Raw genomic sequence first — 19,407 nt, forward strand, 5'->3', positions numbered from 1 at the left:
TATATGAGGTACACGGTATAGGAGAAATGTGTTAGTCTTAATAAATTATCAGTTTTCCTTGGAATCTAAAAACATAAGGCTTAATAGCATTATTAATAAGACTTTCTTACATTTACTAGGTTCCGAGTCTGGTGTCCTTTCTACCAAGTCACAGAAGAATAAGTGGAAGACACTCATGATCTCCACCACTTCTTAAGGACTCTGGAGCCTTTCAATCCGCCCAAGGTGCCCCAGATTGCACAAGCCTCCCCCATTCTACTGTCCCCCACCCACATTCTTTCTGTATTTTCTCAAGGGGAGTGGATTCAACCAAGGGTCACGGTTGGGAGTGCTAAAGAAATGTTATTCTGACATTTGTTACAACTGTAAGAGAGACTTCATTCAAGATTATTGCAACAAGACTTCCCTGGTGGTCCAGTGGTTAAGACTCCATGCTTCCAACACAAGGCGCACAGGTTAGAGCCCTGGTTGGGGAACTAAGATCCCACGTGTTGTGCAGTGTGGCTAAAAAGGAAAAAAAAAAAAAATGGTTATTGCAATATAGGTCATGCAACAGGACAGATTAACTGTGTTCAACTTCAAATCTATTAAATACAGCAGAGCAAGGAGGTCAGTGGATGGAAAATTGCTAAGAGGAGACATAAAGTATAGGGAGAATTTTTGCTTAACTGGCCTAACAGGATTTGTGCAAAAGGCAGGCTACAGATTTAGACATCAATGGTAGAGAATAAGGAACCTAATCAGATATCAAGGACTGAGGGATGACTTATCAGTATTCTTTGCTAAGACTGACTTAGGGTCCAATGATAAAGCTAGTAGAAAAGAGAGCTCAGGGAAGTCTGTCTATGGTCTGGTCAAGAAGAGTTGGTCAGGAGTTGTGGAGCTGGGGAGCCTCTATTGAGGCTCTTTTGTCCTTCCAACACTGAAAATGAACGCCTAGGCCCACCTTGATCTGTCAAAAAAGCTGGGCTCTACTTCACCAAGATAGAGTTCAGCCTGAGAAGCTGAGACCTTAATCTGTAAGAAATCTGAACTAAGTAATCAAGCACTCAGAATTCCAGGCAAGGTGAAATTCACTTCCCACCTGTATCTCCCAAGGAAAGCCATTAACATGAAGAAAATCCAAATCTCTAAAGGAAGTCAATGTCTAAAGAGAAATGATATGGAATCGGAGACTCAGGTTGATGGAGCAGCCTGGAGGGAGGAATGTCATTGGTTTGCCATCACTAGCTTTTATCATGCAGTGTATCAGAAACAGAAATGCGAAAGTCAAGAATGGACCCAGAGTATGCAGCACCTAGCAGGATACTCGGCACAGTCTAGTTGCTTAACTAGTATTTATTGAATTAATAAACTCAGAAGTCTCTTTCTAGCTCTAAAATGTTACTCTATTAAGATGAAGGAGCTGACATATACCACAACATGGGTGAATCTCAAAAACATTATGCTAAGTGAAATAAGCCAGTCATGAGAGGACAAGTACCATATGATTCCATTTATACGTGGTACCTAGAATAGGTAAATTCATAAAGACAGAAATAGAATAGAATTACCACAGGCTGGAGAAAAAAAAAAACAGGAAGTTGTTGCTTAATGGGTACAGAGTTTCAGTTTGGGATGATGGAAAATTTCTGGAGATCTATGATGGTGATTATTGTACAACACTGTGAATGCACATGAGCTGCACACTCAAAATGGTTAAAATCATTTTATGATATGTATATTTCACCACAAATTCTTTTAATTTTTAAAGGATGTTGGTAGCATTTGCTTTAAATGGGATTTTAAAAGATAAAGGTTTTTAAAATATCAGTTTGCTGTGTTTCAGGGCAACATAAATCAATGATATAATGTTCCTATATCAGGATTAGAAAAAGGAATAATCATAACCCAATTTTACTTCCAATCAGAGAGGTTTTAATGGTATTTAGTCCCCAGAGTCCTAATGAGGGCAATCTCACACAGGCTCCATGATTGTCTTCAAGCCAAGCCAGGTCTCTTTTGCTTGTGGCTAAGATCTGATTGGGCTTCCCAGGTGGAACAGTGGTCAAGAACCTGCCTGCCATTGCAGGAGATAAGAGAAGATCCCTGGAGAACAGCATGGCAATCCACTCCAGTATTCTTGCCTACAGAATCCCATGGACAGAGGAGCCATACTTTGACCACCTGATGTGAAGAACTGACTCACTGGAAAAGACCCTGAAGCTGGGAAAGATTGACGGCAGGAGGAGAAGGGGATGACAAACGATGATATGGTTGGATGGCATCACTGACTCGATGGACATGAGTTTGAGCAAGCTCCAGGAGTTTGTGATGGACAGGGAAGCCTGGGATGCTGCAGTCCATGGGTTGCAAAGATTTGAACACGACTGAGTGACTGAATTGACTAACTGAACTAAAGATCTGATTGGCTGGCAAGAGGAAGCCATATCAACCTGCCTGTCTTTCAGTTCAAAGGCAAATGAGTATTTGATGCCAGAGTCATAGGACCAGTCAGTACTTTCTCCACTGGCTTGGTCTGAAGAGTAAATGAGAATAAATTCTGGTTATACTATTCCCACTGGCCTCTCACAGCTATGCAACCTTTATATGAAATTCCTTCATTATCAAAAATAAGTCCAGCCCCTATGTGCATGAACCTTGAGAACAGGGATAACTTATAGAGGGCCATGCTTATAAAAAAAAACAAGATTAATTTGAAAAGACAAAAAGGTGTTATTCAAATAGAGACTATACTTAGCCTTCCTTTGGTGTTCTTAGGAGCTTCTGGCTTTACCCACCCATTTGAAATTCTGCCTGCTCTCCTCATTGGCATCTTCTACATCTTAGGGAGGCTGCGCCACTTCCTTCTTTAGTTGGGTTCTAGGTACGAATATTTTTTCCTCCGGTGGGAAAGGAGGAATCACAAAGGAAGAGACGGAATTCCCTGGCAGTTCAGTGGTCAGGACTATGTTTTCACTGCCTAGAGTGCAGGTTCAATCCCTGGTCAGGAAACTAAAATTCCATAAGCTGCATGGTATTACCAAAAACAAAATAAAACATTAAAAAAAAATAGAGGAAGACATTTGGCCCCTACCCTTAGGGGACTTTCAGTATAAGGACAGAACAGGCTTTGTTCTGATATAAAATAACATGCCCAGCACCTATATGCGTGGGTAAAATCAAGAATGTGCACCTGTGTAATATGTGGACACTGGTATGTGACATATGATAAAGGAAGGAAGCAATAGCCTACAAAGACTTCTGGCAATCGTGACTCAGAAGGGCTGAGCAATGGGCCAATGCTGAGGCCCCTTCCATGGAGGGCTGGTAGAGGTCAAACAGGAGATGTCTGGGGAAGAGATGGAGGAAGTCACCTAGTCCCTAAGAATGAGGCTGGGCAAAGGTGAAGACCAGACAGGTTATACCAGGGGAAAGTAGAACTAGTGGTTAATACTGGGAATTAACACTATGAACTCTTATTTCTTGAGTCTTTGCCTTCACCCACAGAAGGTGTAGTAGCACCTGGTTATTAACAATTACCAAATAGTTGCTTATTTGACCTATCTTCCTGGGTACCAAAATTACTTACCCCTTTCATGTGGCCACATGACACAGATAATCCCACTAAGAGCTCCACAGTGCACCAAACCCTGGCTTCAGATTCAATCCTGATTCTGCGTCATCAGCTGATCATCGTAAGTGATCTAAGGCAATCACTCAATCTGAGTTCCAAATGCTTCTTCTGTCAAAAAAGTATAGTAATACAACTTATTTCGCAGGGCAGTGAGAATTAAATAGGATAATATAATGGTTATGAGTCTACCACCTGTTGAGTGCTTATTAAATGTGTTAAACATTATGCTAAATTGGTTTGTTTAATCCTTACCATGTCACAAGGTAGACATTAGTATTATCCCCATTTTACAGATGAGGAAAACTGATTTCCTCTGAGGAAATCTCAGAAAGATTAAGTAAAGGAGCTGACATCATGTACATAGAATAGGCATTCAATAAATATCAGTTGTGATTATAATCATCAACAAATGACCAAGATTCCACCAAGGGACCATATTACGGATCAGAGGTATCTGGATTAGCTCCATCAGGAAGCTAATTCACTTCAATTCACTCAGTCATGTCTGACTCTTTGCAACCCCATGGAATGTAGCACACCAGGCTTCCCTGTCCATCACCAACTTCCAGAGCTTGCTCAAACTCATGTCCATCAAGTTGGTGATGTCATCCAACCATTTCATCCTCTGCTGTCCCCTTCTCCTCCTGCCCTCAACCTTTCCCAGCATCAGGGTCTTTTCCAATGAGTCAGTTCTTCACATCAGGTGGCCAAAGTTTTGGAGTTTCAGGCTCAGCATCAGTCCTTCCAATGAATATTCAGGATTGATTTCCTTTAGGATTGACTGGTTTGATCTCCTTGCAGTCCAAGGGACTCTCAAGAGTCTTCTCCAACACCACGGTTCAAAAGCATCAATTCTATCCCACTGCTGGGCATACACACCAAGGAAACCAGAATTGAAAGAGACACATGTACCCCAATGTTCATCACAACACTGTTTATAATAGCCAGGACATGGAAGCAACCTAGATGTCCATCAGCAGATGAATGGATAAGAAAGTTGTGGTACATATACACAATGGAGTACTAGTCAGCCATTAAAAAGAATACATTTGAATCAGTTCTAATGAGGTGGATGAAACTGGAGCCTATTATACGGAGTGAAGTAAGCCAGAAAGAAAAACACCAATACAATATACTAACACATATATATGGAATTTAGAAAGCTGGTAACAGTAACCCTGTATGCGAGACAGCAAAAGAGACACAGATGTATAGAACAGTCTTTTGGACTCTGTTGGGGAGGGAGAGGGTGGGATGATTTGGGAGAATGGCATTGAAACATGTATAATATCATATATGAAATGAATCGCCAGTCCAGGTTCAATGCATGATACTGGATGCTTGGGGCTGGTGCACTGGGACAACCCAGAGGGATGGTATGGGGAGGGTGGAGAGAGGGGGGTTCAGGATGGGGAACACATGTAAACCTGTGGCAGATTCATGTTGATGTATGACAAAACCAATACAATATTGTAAAGTAATTAACCTCCAATTAAAATAAATAAATTTATATTTTTTAAAAAAAGCATCAATTCTTTGGTGCTCAGCTTTCTTTATGGTCCAACTCTCACATCCATACATGACTACAGGAAAAACCATAGCTTAGACTAGATGAACTTTTGTTGGCAAAGTAGCATCTCTGCTTTTTAATATGCTCTCTAGGTTGGTCATAGCTTTTCTTCTAAGGAAAGTGAAAGTGAAAGTGAAGTCGCTCAGTCGTGTCTGACTCTTTGTGACCCCGTGGACTGTAGCCTACCAGGCTCCTCTGTCCATGGGATTTTCCAGGCAATAGTACTGGAGTGGATTGCCATTTCCTTCTCCAGGGGATCTTCCCAACCCAGGGACTGAACCCAAGTCTCCGGCATTGTAGACAGACGCTTTACCGTCTGAGCCACCAGGGAACTCCTTTCTTCTAAGGAGCAAACAACTTTTAATTTCATGGCTGCAGTCACCATCTGCAGTGATTTTGGGGCCCAAGAAAATAAAGTCTGTCATTGTTTCCATTGTTTCCCTATCTATTTGACATGAAGTGATGGGACCAGGTGGTGACTGCAGCCATGAAATTAAAAGATGCTTACTCCTTGGAAGAAAAGTTATGACCAACCTAGATAGCATATTGAAAAGCAGAGACATTACTTTGCCAACAGAGCTCTGTCTAGTCAAAGCTATGGTTTTTCCAGTGGTCATGTATGGATGTGAGTTGGACTGTGCAGAAAGCTGAGCGCCGAAGAATTGATGCTTTTGAACTGTGGTGTTGGAGTAGACTCCTGAGAGTCCCTTGGACTGCAAGGAGATCCAACCAGTCCATTCTTAAGGAGATCAGCCCTGGGTGTTCTTTGGAGGGAATGATGCTAAAGCTGAAACTCCAGTACTTTGGCCACCTCATGTGAAGAGTGGACTCATTGGAAAAGACTTTGATGCTGGGAGGGATTGGGGGCAGGAGGAGAAGGAGACGACAGAGGATGAGATGGCTGGATGGCATCACTGACTCGATGGACGTGAGTTTGAGTGAACTCTGGGAGTTGGTGATGGACAGGGAGGCCTGGCATCCTGTGATTCATGGGGTCGCAAAGAGTCAGACACGACTGAGCGACTGAACTGAACTGATGGGACTGGATGCCATGATCTTAGTTTTCTGAATGCTGAGTTTTACGCCAGCTTTTTCAGTTCTGGACTGGGTTGCCATTTCCTTCTCCAGGGTATCTTCCGAACCCAGGGATCAAACCCATGTCTCCTGCATCGCAGGCAGATTCTTTACCTACCGAGCTATCAGGGAAGCCCCCTGTTGCCCTCCTTCATTGCAAACCCCTTCCACTGCCTAACATCTCCTTCCCATCCTCCGCCCAGGGCTTTTCCTACTTCAAATGGTCTCCTTGTTTTCCTGTTCCAACTACCCTATCTATGTCAACTACCTCTAAGTCTCTCTGCAGAATCCCAGAGCCACATAGCCCAACGCTTACAGGACATCACCACCTGAAAAACACCACCATTATCTCAATCTCAATAATCCATCCCTCCTTCACCTTCCTGGCTATCTCCCTCAGTTAATGGCACCATTCAGCGACCATCAGTGGGAAACTCTCCACTCCTAATAAATGAAAAAAGCCTTTTGATTTTACCCTCTAAATGTTTCCCTTCCATCCTCACTGGCCTCAGAAAGTCTAACAGCAAGCTCCCAAGCTCTGTTCCTGCCCCTGCTATTATTCCTGACTTGTCCTCTTCTGTTTCCCCTAACTCTTCATGGACAAATGGCTGCAACAGAGTTTTTCCACTGAAACCTCTGTGTGCTCTTAAAGAGCTGCATGCATTCCATCCCTACACAGTCCATGGGTTTATTTAGGGTGTGAGCCTCTTTTAGCCAAGACATGTGTAATTAATAAAAAGTAATCATTTAGGACCAAGTTTTGATAAATGCCCATTTTCAGGCAAGAAGATCCCAAATAATGAGAGTGAGCCATAAGAATCACGACAAACACAGCAGGAAACACAGAACTTTTCTCTAAATACAGAGTAACTAGCAGGAAACCCAGAACTTTGCTCTAAATTCAGGTAACTAGCAGGAAACCCAGAACTTTGCTCTAAATACAGGGTCAGTTCAGTTTAGTTCAGTCGCTCAGTCACGTCTGACTCTTTGTGACCCCATGAACCGCAGCACGCCAGGCCTCCCCGTCCATCAGCAACTCCCAGAGTCCACCCAAACCCATGTCCATTGAGTCGGTGATGCCATCCAACCATCTCATCCTCTCATCCCTTCTCCTCCTGCCCTCAATCTTTCCCAGCATCAGGCTCTTTTCAAATGAGTCTGCTCTTTGCATCAGGTGGCCAAAGTATTGGAGTTTCAGCTTCAACATCAGTCCTTTCGATTAACACCCAGGACTGATCTCCTTTAGGATGGACTGGTTGGATCTCCTTGCAGTCCAACGGACTCTCCAGAGTCTTCTCCAACACCACAGTTCAAAAACATCAATTCTTCTGTGCTCAGCTTTCTTTATAGTCCAAATCTCACATCCACACATGACCACTGGAAAAACCCATAGTCTTAACTAGATGGACTTCTGTTGGCAAATTAATGTCTCTGCTTTTCAATATGCTAAGACGGTCATAACTTCCTTCCAAGGAGTAAGCGTCTTTTAATTTCATGGCTTCAATCACCATCTACAGTGATTTTGGAGCCCAGAAAAATAAAGTCAGCCACTGTTTCCACTGTTTCCCCATCTATTTGCCATGAAGTGATGGGACCAGATGCCATGATCTTAGTTTTCTGAATGTTGAGCTTTAAACCAACTTTTTCACTCTCCACTTTCACTTTCATCATGAGGCTCCTTAGTTCTTCACTTTCTGCCATAAGGGTGGTATCATCTGCATATCTGAGGTTATTGATATTTCTCCTGGTAATCTTGATTCCAGCTTGTGCTTCTTCCAGCCCGGCGCTTCTCATGATGTACTCTGCATATAAGTTAAATAAGCAAGGTGACAATATACAGCCTTACTGTACTCCTTTTCCTATTTGGAACCAGTCTGTTGTTCCATGTCCAGTTCTAACTGTTGCTTCCTGACCTGCATACAGGCTTCTCAAGAGGCAGGTCAGGTGGTCTGGTATTCCCATCTCTTTCAGAATTTTCCACAGTTTATTGTGATCCACACAGTCAAAGGCTTTGGCATAGTCAATAAAGCAAAAATAGATGTTTTTCTGGAACTCTCTTGCTTTTTCGATGATCCAGCAGATGTTGGCAATTTGATCTCTGGTTCCTCTGCCTTTTCTAAAACCAGCTTGAACATCAGGAAGTTCACGGTTCATGTATTGCTGAAGCCTGGCTTGGAGAATTTTGAGCATTACTTTCCTAGCGTGTGAGATGAGTGCAATTGTGCAGCAGTTTGAGCATTCTTTGGCATTGCCTTTCTTTGGGATTGGAATGAAAACTGACCTTTTCCAGTCCTGTGGCCACTGCTGAGTTTTTCAAATTTGCTGGCATATTGAGTGCATCATCTTTTAGGATTTGAAATAGCTCAACTGGAATTTCATCACCTCCACTAGCTTTGTTCGTAGTGATGCTTTCTAAGGCCCACTTGACTTCACATTCTAGGATGTCTGGCTCTAGGTGAGTGATCACACCATCGTGATTATCTGGGTCATGAAGATCTTTTTGTACAGTTCTTCTGTGTATTCTTGCCACTTCTTCTTAATATCTTCTGCTTCTGTTAGGTCCATATCATTTCTGTCCTTTATTGAGCCCATCTTTGTATAACATGTTCCCTTGGTATCTCTAATTTTCTTGAAGATATCTCTAGTCTTTTGCATTCTATTGTTTTCCTCTATTTCTTTGCATTGATCAGGGTAACCAGCAGGAAACACAGAACTTTGCTCTAAATACAGGGTAACTAGCAGGAAACACATAACTTTGCTCTAAATACACAGTAACTATCTCCTGGAAGAGATCTAGCCTCAATGAAGAATACTGGGTAAGGCTGGGTTTCATGTACTTTTAAGGTCTTTCATATCAGTGCATTTAAAGGCTTTTACCCTAAATTACATGGTGCCTGCTGGCTTAGTAGGCAAAGACACATTAGATATCTACATTTGAGGACATAGGTCCCACTTTGTATTTGGAGCTGTGCAGGCTTGCCATAGTTTGCGCTGCCTTTGGGGCACATCATTCTATTGGGGCACATCATTCTAGAGTGAGGGAACCAGGAAAAAGGTGGATGAATAGTGCTTGTTTCTTGGAAAAACAGAAGCCCAATAGCAGAATGTAAAAGGGACAGTCTGATGAACTGGACTCTGGTTAATTAAGCATAACATTGTTTTTGTTTCAATCTTTTTCACTGGGAAGTGAGCACAAGTTCACTTCTTTTGGCTCTGAAAATGCAATAGACCTCATTGTTTATTTGATCATCCAGGTGTTTGCAATAAATACACCAGGGTCATTATTTTGCCACCAGCTTTCCTCATTCAGGAGTATGGGAGGAAACAGAGTGGGAGTAAGGGACTAAAGAGAATGTGTACTGACCCAAGGATGTACCCTGGAAGTTGGAGTTTTTTTTTCTTTTTAACTCAATCCCTGTTGTTGGTGTTCAGTTGCCAAGTCTTGTCTGACTCTCTGCAAACCCATGAACTGCAGCATGCCAGGCTTCCCTGTCCCTCACCATCTCAGAGTTTGCCCAAGTTTATGTCCATTAAATTGGTGATCCTCACATTGGATTATTTCCCTATGATTGTCTCTTTTTCCAAGAAGTAAAGCTCAACAAAGTATTTTCCATTATTTGAGGGTTCCAATTTTGGCCGATGGAGGCTTTACTGTCCCTTCTAGGGATAATTCAAGGTCTTGAACTTGGATTCAGGAAAACAACTGTACAATTACCAGATGGGGGAAACCTGGCTGGGTGGAATCCTCAGAGAGCCTGGGGGTTTCAGCTGTCAATGAGCCCAGCATGAGTCAATGGTATGACACTACTGCCAAAAAATGAATATGACCCTCAACTGCATAAGCTGGATGAGGGCACTTATGGTCATGCTCTGCTCTGTGCTTGTTAACATACACAAGTTCTACATTCACTTCTGGGAGCTGCCCTTGAAGAATACAGACAAAGCAAAGCACATTCGTGAGATAGCAACCAGAAGGGTGAGGGGAGTTAGAACCATATTCTGAGAGCTTGAAGGGACCGGGGTACTTAGTTAGGATAAGGAAAAACCTAGCAGAAGCAGTTTATTAATCTTTAAGTAATTAATGAATTTGTCTCTCAGCGGGAAATAAGCTTGCTCTCTGGAGCAAGATGGTAAACCAAGGCTGGTACATGAAAAACATAAGCAGAGGGTTTGAGCTCACTATGAGACAGAATTCAAACAATCTAATCTTCCCAACATGGAATAGGCTGCCTTAGAGACAGGGAGTGATCCAATTATAGGCTGGAGGACTATTTTGTAGAGATGAAAACACCAGATTTGGATAATTTAAGGTTATCTAGAGTTACTAAGGAGAAGGCAATGGCAGCCCACTCCAGTACTCTTGCCTGGCAAATCCCATGGACCGAGGAGCCTGGTAGGCTGCAGTCCATTGGGTCGCTAAGAGTCGGACACGACTGAGCGACTTCACTTTTACTTTTCACTTTCATGCATTGGAGAAGGAAATGGCAACCCACTCCAGTGTTCTTGCCTGGAGAATCCTAGGGACAGCGGAGCCTGGTGGGCTGCCGTCTATGGGGTTGCACAGAGTTGGACACTACTGAAGGGACTAAGCAGAGTTACTAAAGGGCTTCCCACGTGACTCTAGTTGTAAAGAATCCACCTGCCAAGGCAGGAAACATAAAAAACTCAGGTTCTATCCCTGAGTTGAGTCAGGAAGATCCCTTGAAGGAGGGCATGGCAACCCACTCCAGTATTCTTGCCTGGAGAATCCCATGGACAGAGGAGCCTGGCTCGTTACAGTCCATAGGGTCACAAAGAGATGGACGTGACTGAAGTGACTTAGCACATGCACAGAGCTACTAAAAGTACCTTTGACTTTCAACCCTGACATTCTTTTTGCCCTGATTCAATGTTAAGTGGTAACATTCACCATCAAACCCTGAAAATTGCATAACAGAACTGAAATACAACTATGAGATAAAAGATACACCTGAATTGGAATAATCTATTCCATTTCTCGCAGAAGGCAATGGCAACCCACTCCAGTATTCTTGCCTGGAAAATCCCATGGACTGAGGAGCCTTGTGGGCTGCAGTCCATGGTGTCACTAAGAGTCGGACACGACTGAGCGACTTCACTTTCACTTCTCACTTTCATGCATTGGAGAAGGAAATGGCAACCCACTCCAGTGTTCTTGCCTGGAGAATCCCAGGGATGGGGGAGCCTGGTGGGCTGTTGTCTATGGGGTCGCACAGAGTCGGACACGACTGAAGTGACTTAGCAGCAGCAGCAGCAGCAGCAGCAGCATTCCATTTCTGCTAGCTGCTGACAACAATCTACCTGAAACGGACCAAAAGGTCCCATCTCAGAGCTTCTCTCTAATATATGGGCTTCAAAAACCAATCTTAAAAGCCAAATAGGAAATATTTGCACCTTCTCTTCCGCTAGGGATAGCACTTTCTCAATTATAAACAGCCCCCTGAAACATCACCATCTGACTTAAGGCTGCCACCAGTTTGCTCATTTCTGAAATGGGAAAGATGTTGGAGGGTATCAAGTGATACCTTAGAGAAGTGTTTTATGCCCAACATACACCAGTACAGCATGATGATGGGTGACAGAGCCTAAGACACAGCAAGGTATGAGGCAAAGTTGGGAGCATAGGGAAACTGACTATAGATCCAAGACTCTCAGGTCCAAACCCAAGTGGTTATTTCCTAAGCAACAGAAAATGCATCCTGGGAATTTACAGTCAAATCAGGTTCCTGCTCATCTACATTAAGGCAATAATAATTTCATGAATCCTGTTTCTCAAGGAAACTTAATTCAGGAAGTCCGTAACCAGCGTTTTAAATCTTTGCCTGAGTCAGTCTTCTCCAAGGTTGGACATATCATGTCTCATTCACCTTTGTAACCTGTCACTAGTCCACCCAGATCTCAATACCTATCTTTATGACTGAAACTTAACCTGTCCACACCATGGATGTTTGTTTCCAAGCTGAAATGAAGTTTCAGAAACTTAACAGCTCATCGAAGTTATGTGATTTGGCACATAAATATTCAAAGGGGAACATCAGCAGCTGTGAATAGCTGTGGAAGGTAATGAAGCCCTTGACTTTCCCATGACTCTTGATGAAGTCCACTATGGATTTCACTTCAACTTCAGAGTTGGCACTGGGTCCATGGTATGAGTCAGAGCCAAGAATTGTTGCTGGCTCCAGGTTCTCACAGGATGTGGAAGAAGCCAAGTGAGAACAGTGAGCTTTAAGAGGACAGTGTATGGAGGCAGTTACCATGTATCACTCAGTTCCTCCTCTGGAAATCAGAGCAAGATTGTCATGGTATTAAATTGAGATACTACCTAAAGGCACAGTCAGAAAACCTAACTTAGGAGAGTCTGGACACATCTCTCCTCTTTAAAAACATGGTTCCTCTATATGGCAGAAAGAGCAAGTTAAATCATCTCCCCTCTGTGGGAGTTGTTGGAAGAAAAGCTAGATTTAACATTATAGATGGAATTCCTGCATCGGGTGGGGGTTGAGCAAGTTCATTTTCTGGGATTTCTTCCAATTCTTAGAGCCCAAGAGTAGAAGATTCTATGCATCTGTACTTCTAAGTCACAAACCCACACATGCAAAGAACCTCTGAAACCCTTTCTGTGGTAAGGAAATCACAGCCACCATCGACAACAAGGCTACCTTCGGCCTCATTTCCTCAGCTACGGGAGTTACTTATGACCACTGAAGTGGGCCCACTGTGGCCTGGCCAAGGCTAGAGAAACTCTGAGGGGACAGGTAGAGGCTGGGACTCCCCAGGGTCTCTAAACAATATGGACAAAGTATACATGCAACCTATCATCTCATTTTGAGAATATTTAATAAGAACAACATCCCAGGAAAAAGTCTGACTTTGAATTGCTAGACATTGTTCAACATTTTGGATCTGATGCTTTGATATTTTTCTTTCCGACACTAAAAAAAAAAGAAAAGAAAATTAAAAATTGGTAAAAGTAATGAATGAAGTTGCCACTCGTCCATATCCTGTCACAGCTCCTTAGGGTATCCTTTCTTGGTTCAATGATTCTCATTAATTCAATGTGTCTTACAAGTATTTATTGATTGCTTTCTATGTGCCAGACACTGTGTCAGGTGTTAGGAACACTATTTCTAACTACACTATTACATCTAATGAGGAAAAACCAAGCTCAGCTTAACTGATTAGAGAAACATAAGGGGTTTTAACTGGTGCCTGAAAGCAAAAAGAAGCCCCCCCTCAACCAGCCTTTCAGCATTAAACTCTCAAAAATCAGAGCTACAAGTCAACAAAGGCAGAGCAGGAAGTGAGTATTTTCTCTTTGAATCTATTTTGATTTGTACTTCATTTTAGTTTTCCTTCTCGAAGCATCCATAGATGATGTAGTGCGTCTCCTCTTTTAGATCCCAACCCCCTCTAGTGGTTGGTTCAGGGCTGCCTGAGCCTTCCTGCCAGCATACAAAGTCTTTGCTCTAGAAGCTCAGAAGCTGAGCTGGGATACAGCTTATGTGAAAACCAAGATGTGAGACAAAACTATATTAAATGCTCCTCAAACTCAGTGACAGCACTGTGAGCCTGTGAACGGAACTTAGTGAAGTGGATTTTTTTTTTTTTTTTCAGATAGATTTTTAAATAGCTGCAATCCTGAATGGGCTAAGCAAGCTGACAGCAATGCAGAGCCCTGCAAATAGCTAGCTGGCCAGACAACATCTGACTATCCCCGGGGGCAAGCTCCTGTGCTCTGCTCAACCTCCAAACCCGAGTCTCAGTTCTGGTTTGAATCAGCACCAACACTGAGGTTTCCAGATACCTTCGACTGGGTCTTCCCCTACGTACAATTCTTTAAAATCCAATGGAAAGACAATACAGAAAAAAAAAAAAAGATGACTGTTCAGTCTGATGAGAAAGTTCCTTTAGAATTCTGTTTATTGCTCTCGTTTCCTCCCTGGAAGGCCCCTTTGGAACTGCACTCATGCCCTCCCTTGCCCACAGGGAGACCAGTAGTCTTCACACAGGGTTCTGCTTGGAGCTTCTCAGCCATGGCTGTCTCACCGATGCAAGAAGTAAATAATCTCTCCATCTCCTCAAATGAATACCTGCCTCTAACCATGTTCCGCAGAACTATAGTCCGGCCAAATGTTAACAATACAGTAACAAAAAACAAGAGCAACAGAAAACAAAAATTAAAAAAAAAAAAAGTGGGGAGAGAACAAGGGTTTTGTGGTCGAACATTTTGGGAAAATATAGGGTTAAATTGGCTAATTTACTTCAGAACTCCTAAAGGTGTTTTTTTTTTAATGCTTTAAAGTTTTTAATGAAGTGCCAATGAGGGATACTGGGGACTGTACTTCTCAAACTTGATTGTGGAAGCCTTTATTCTCATGAGATGAGTACTAGTATTTGTACAAGTTCCTTTTGAACACGCATTGAAAAACACTATGATAGTTGGCTCTCTCCAAAAATAAACCTGAAGCTCTGATTCATTTTTAATATACGTGGGTCACAGTTGCCATAATGGTGTTCTATAATGAGATTTTATAAGAAAAACTACAAAACTCCTTTTTGTGATATTACAGAGGATTTCTACAGGTTTTAAGTAAAATGCCAGATGCATTGTACTGCCTACGTAAATCCTTACAGCAATCTAATTGTCAGCAGGTAACATCCGCCTCCTCTTTTCTATCAATCTTACCACAAAAAAGCAGAGACAATTGGAACAAATCTCCTAGGTGACTCACAGTGAACACTGAACTCTAATAGCCCAGCCTAACAGCTGAAATGGGCTCTGATTCAGGCAATACGGAAAGATATCATGTGCTGGGAAAAGAAATGATTATAAATATCACTATATGCCTCAATTCTGGCCACATCTAAGAGATAAGGCATTCTGTTTAGGGTAAATCAGAAATAGAAAGATTACTTTTATTTTGTTTTGAAGTTCCTACACATCTCCTTAGATTCTTGTTGAAGAGAAAAAGTCAAGCTTACTTTGAGAGAACACATAGCCATTGGGGTTGGTGACCCGAAACAGGAAGATATCCATCATACCCAATCAAAGTGATGAATGGATCATTTCCCTAATCAGAGGCAATCTGAGCAGAGACAACAACATATATGTCAATCTCATACTCCCCTTTCACCAGGGAACAGAGAAGAGACTATTAAGGCAATGTGTTTTTTCCAAACATGAACTATCACTAAAGGTCAATTAGAGTCTTCCAGGACTACAGCCCATCTCCAGTTAATGTGCCGAAGTCGATACTTCTCCTTCCAGTCAGAATAATTTACTTATATTAAATAAAAATCAGGTATCACTTATCCATTCTCTCTTAAAAGCAGAATTCTTCCAATTAATTTTGGTGAGACATTTTGCAATGCTGGGGAATGGTGTATGCAGCTTATAGGGATCTGTGAACCAAAGAAATTTTTTCAGTTTCCTAGTTTCCTTAATCACCACACAGACTATAGCTTTCCCAAAGTACTCACAACCAACATCAGATTACTAAAATATGCAGACTTTTCTAAAGATCCAGAGAACCGGTTAAATTCCATTTGGGGAATTACATTTCTACTTGTGATCAACTGCAGTAGAGTTGAAGTTTCTGCTGGATTAAAATTTATTCATTTCCTGTGCTCAGCCATCCTAAGGCATTATTATTCAACTGTTAAATATCCATTTCATAATACCCTAAAGGTAACCGAATTTTAATTGAAGGGGAAAATGTATCAGCCGGTATGCACGTGGTTGCACATGCTTGAATGATCTGATGTGGATTGATTTCCTTTGCTCATGAATTAACATTCTGATTTATAGCATGTCATTTTTGAATTACTTAAGAAATACCAGAGTAGGTCACACCCAGCACGGTGTCCGGACTCCAATATCAATGAACATGTGGAAGAGAGGTATCACTACACCCTAACTTTAAATCAGATTTGGAAAATTTTCAGAACAACCCGAAAACCCTTAACAAGTTCCACTTCGGATCTGCAGGTCAAAGTAAACTCTTCTAGCTCCTATTTACATTTTCTATCTGAGCTCCTTTTGTGATTATATACATTTCTAGTACACTGTGCCACAGCCCTCTGAACTCCAGGCAGCAAAGCAATTTTCTCTAGTCTGTTCTTAGGCTGAAATCTGACCCACCCCCTTTATCTCTTCTTCACAGAGCACACGGTGGCCAGCAGGCCAGAGGAAGACTGGGGTGCATGCTAGGGTGCTGGGTGGGGCAATATCAAATTAGGTGTGAATAGGTCTATTTCCTGCCTTATGACAAGAGAAGAGGTTGGGATGACAGTGTTAGCTGTTAGGACCACAGATATTGCTTTGACGTTAGGCGGGCCCTGACCCCAGAAAGACATAATAATCGAGGGATAGGGGGCAAAATTACCTTATTTGCAGTCCACAGCACAGTAGCTTGTGTAACTCACTGGCGGGCTTGGATCCAGGCTTGGATCCCGTGTATGTCCTCCCTCCCGTGCTGAGCTGCAAAAGGAGCGTGGAAATGGGAATGGCTTCACTGCCGCAGAACCCTTGTCTGTTCCTTTTCCTGTACTTGATGTGGTTGAGAAGAAGGAGGTGTAGACAGTGGTGCTGTAGATTAACTTTTCATTTAACGTGGGTTTTTTTTTTTTGGGTCCCCTTCCTTTAATGTAAACTTAAATTCTGGCTAACAAGAGGAACTTCCTTTGATGTTTGTAAAAAATCATTGTGGGAAACGTGATGGCATGAAAATATGTTTATCATATGTTTTAAATTTTTAAAAATAGATTATCAAATAGTAAGTGCCATTTGTAAAAGGCTAGCTCATGTGTATGTATATATACAACATACAAATACAGGAGAAAAAGGGGGTCTGGAAAAGAGAGGAAGAAATAGATATACAACAAAATGTTAATGGTTAACAATCCCATAATTGTAGAATTAGTAAAATAGGGATGTTTTTCATTTTTTCTCTATTCTACATTTTTTGCAATGATTGTATTATTTTTGTAATAAAAATGCTTTCGAGTCCTTCATAAAACCAGGATGGTAAGCTCCGGAGGTGCTTTCCAGAGTTTAAATTTTATGATCTAAGTGCCTCAGTTTTATTTGGAACTGTGGCTTTGCCAATTGGATCAGTAAATGGGGAGGAAAAGATTATTTTTGCACCATCAACTTCTGTCTTCGTGCAGCGTTCTAAACATCACAGATAAGGTAAATGAGAAATGCAAATCCTTGCTAAAAATAACTTTTCACCCGCTTTGGGAGTTTTAGTTGGAAATGTTTTGCGCTTTTTCCTCTAAAGGGTTCAAATGCAAAAAAAAAAGGGAAACTTCGGGAAACAAATAATATTTTCAAGCATGAACCAAGGAACCATCCGGGAGAAAGAAAGGCCAGGAAAGTTCAAGAGGGCAAGAGAATCTGCGGTTTCCTGATCCCGTTGTAGGAGAAACCGGGAAAAGGAAATAGAAAGAAAAGAAGGTAGTAAATATGAGCAAATGTGTCACGGTGTCATAGAGTAGGCAAAGCACTCCTCCGAGGCCTGCTTTCTGAGAACCGCTCTGGAGATATCCATCTGTCCCAGTGAGTCCGTTGGTTCTCAGCCATAACGTTTCCAAATTTAGCAGGGAGTTGTGACATTATTTTTTTTTTTTCTTAACGAACTCTTTCTAGGAAATAATTTTCACTTTTTAAAGGCAAGGTGAAAAAGCTTAAAATTATCTGCACTGAGACTTGCCAGCGCTTACAGGTTGGAGTAAAACCATAACCTTTTCTGGCTCGCACCTAAAAAATGCCTCCGTTTTGGGGCAGTTGCCTTTGCCGTTTAGTTGCCCGTCGTCCCGCATCACGGGAAGAACTCTTTTGGTTTTAAATGCGGCTCGGGCAAGTACTTGGAGCTTTTCTTTCTTCTTTCTTAAACTCCTGGTTGAAAGGGGAAAAAAAGGAACCAAAACACACACACACACACAAAACACCCCAAGGTACAGAACTGCTACCTTGATTAATTACAGAATTCCTTCCCCCATCCTCCCTAACCCTGGGGCTCCGCACTACCTCACGCATCCCCCGCTCACACGGGGACCCACACCACCTTCCCAGCTCTCCTCACCCTGGGGCCCACGCCACCTCCCCCTTCCTCTGTTCCTATTGGCGCATACGCCCTTGTTTCCCTGAGAGCAAATCTATCAAGAGGAGAGCATTAATTCACTCCTGCAGACCTGCGTCAGCTTGCGCAGTTAAGAGAAAGAAAAGCGAGGGGGGCGGGGGTAGTAAGGAGGTGAATACTCAAAACCAGCAAGGACCGGTTGGGGGTTGGGGTGGCGGCGGAGGAGAAAAACAGCTCTGCAGGCGAAGCTGGGACTGACAGCTCGCCTGGAAGGAACAAGATTCTAGAAGCATCGAGAGGAAAAAAAAATCAGCGCTGCACCTGTGTACCTTGAAGCGTGTTCATGGGCCGGTTTTTTTAAAGAATAGCCAGTGTTCAGTTTGCTCCCTAGACTAAGGTGCTCAGCAACCGAGGTTATCCACTTCTTGGGAAATCCGAAATGTTTTAAGATGCAGAAATAGATATTTGCAAATGAATAATCATAAAGTGACTTTTCTCTCTCCTCCATTTCCAGTCCCTGCCTGCGGGAATGGAGAGGGCAGCACGGCAGATGCTGTGGGGCTGGGGACGCTGGAATCGAAGCTAAGCGACGATGAGTCACCGGGCATCCGCAGTGGATGGGAAAGGGGAAGCCATTTTGCCGCAGCAGAGCCGGCTATTTCCAGTTTCGTGCTTCAAGCAAGATAGTACTGCTCGGCCTATGGTTTGCCTCAGCCCAGCTCGAGGTGAACTTAGCCAGCCACAAAGCCTTTTGCCCTCACTAGCAGAAGAGCACATAATGGAAATGGTACACACACATTCTCCTCCCACCTCCCCCCGCTCCACACACACCACCACCAAAAAAAAAAAAATGAGTGGATTTAGAGGTATGCGCTGGCAACCCACCGCAGTATTCTTGCCTGGAGAATTCCATGGACAGAGGAGCCCGGCGGGCTACAGTCCATGGGGTCCCAAGAGTCCCACACGACTTAGCGACTAAACCAAACCACCGCTACAAAACGCAGCAAGGCTGGGTCAAGCCAGGGCGGCGGGGTGCCTGCCTCAGA

General features: G+C 42.7%; 1 long non-coding RNA gene across 1 annotated transcript; it reads right to left on the reverse strand.

The window, feature by feature from the left end:
• Positions 1-470: 470 nt before the first annotated feature.
• On the reverse strand, positions 471-16,799 carry LOC104982324. Its single transcript, XR_824502.1, has 3 exons — positions 16,664-16,799; positions 3,572-3,724; positions 471-504 (listed from the first exon to the last, which is right to left on the reverse strand). It is a non-coding gene; the product is annotated as an uncharacterized LOC104982324 (long non-coding RNA).
• Between the last annotated feature and the right edge of the window lie 2,608 nt (positions 16,800-19,407).

The sequence above is a fragment of the Bison bison genome, unplaced genomic scaffold (genome assembly GCF_000754665.1).
Source record: "Bison bison bison isolate TAMUID 2011002044 unplaced genomic scaffold, Bison_UMD1.0 scf7180017864530, whole genome shotgun sequence".
NCBI classification, from domain to species: domain Eukaryota; kingdom Metazoa; phylum Chordata; class Mammalia; order Artiodactyla; family Bovidae; genus Bison; species Bison bison.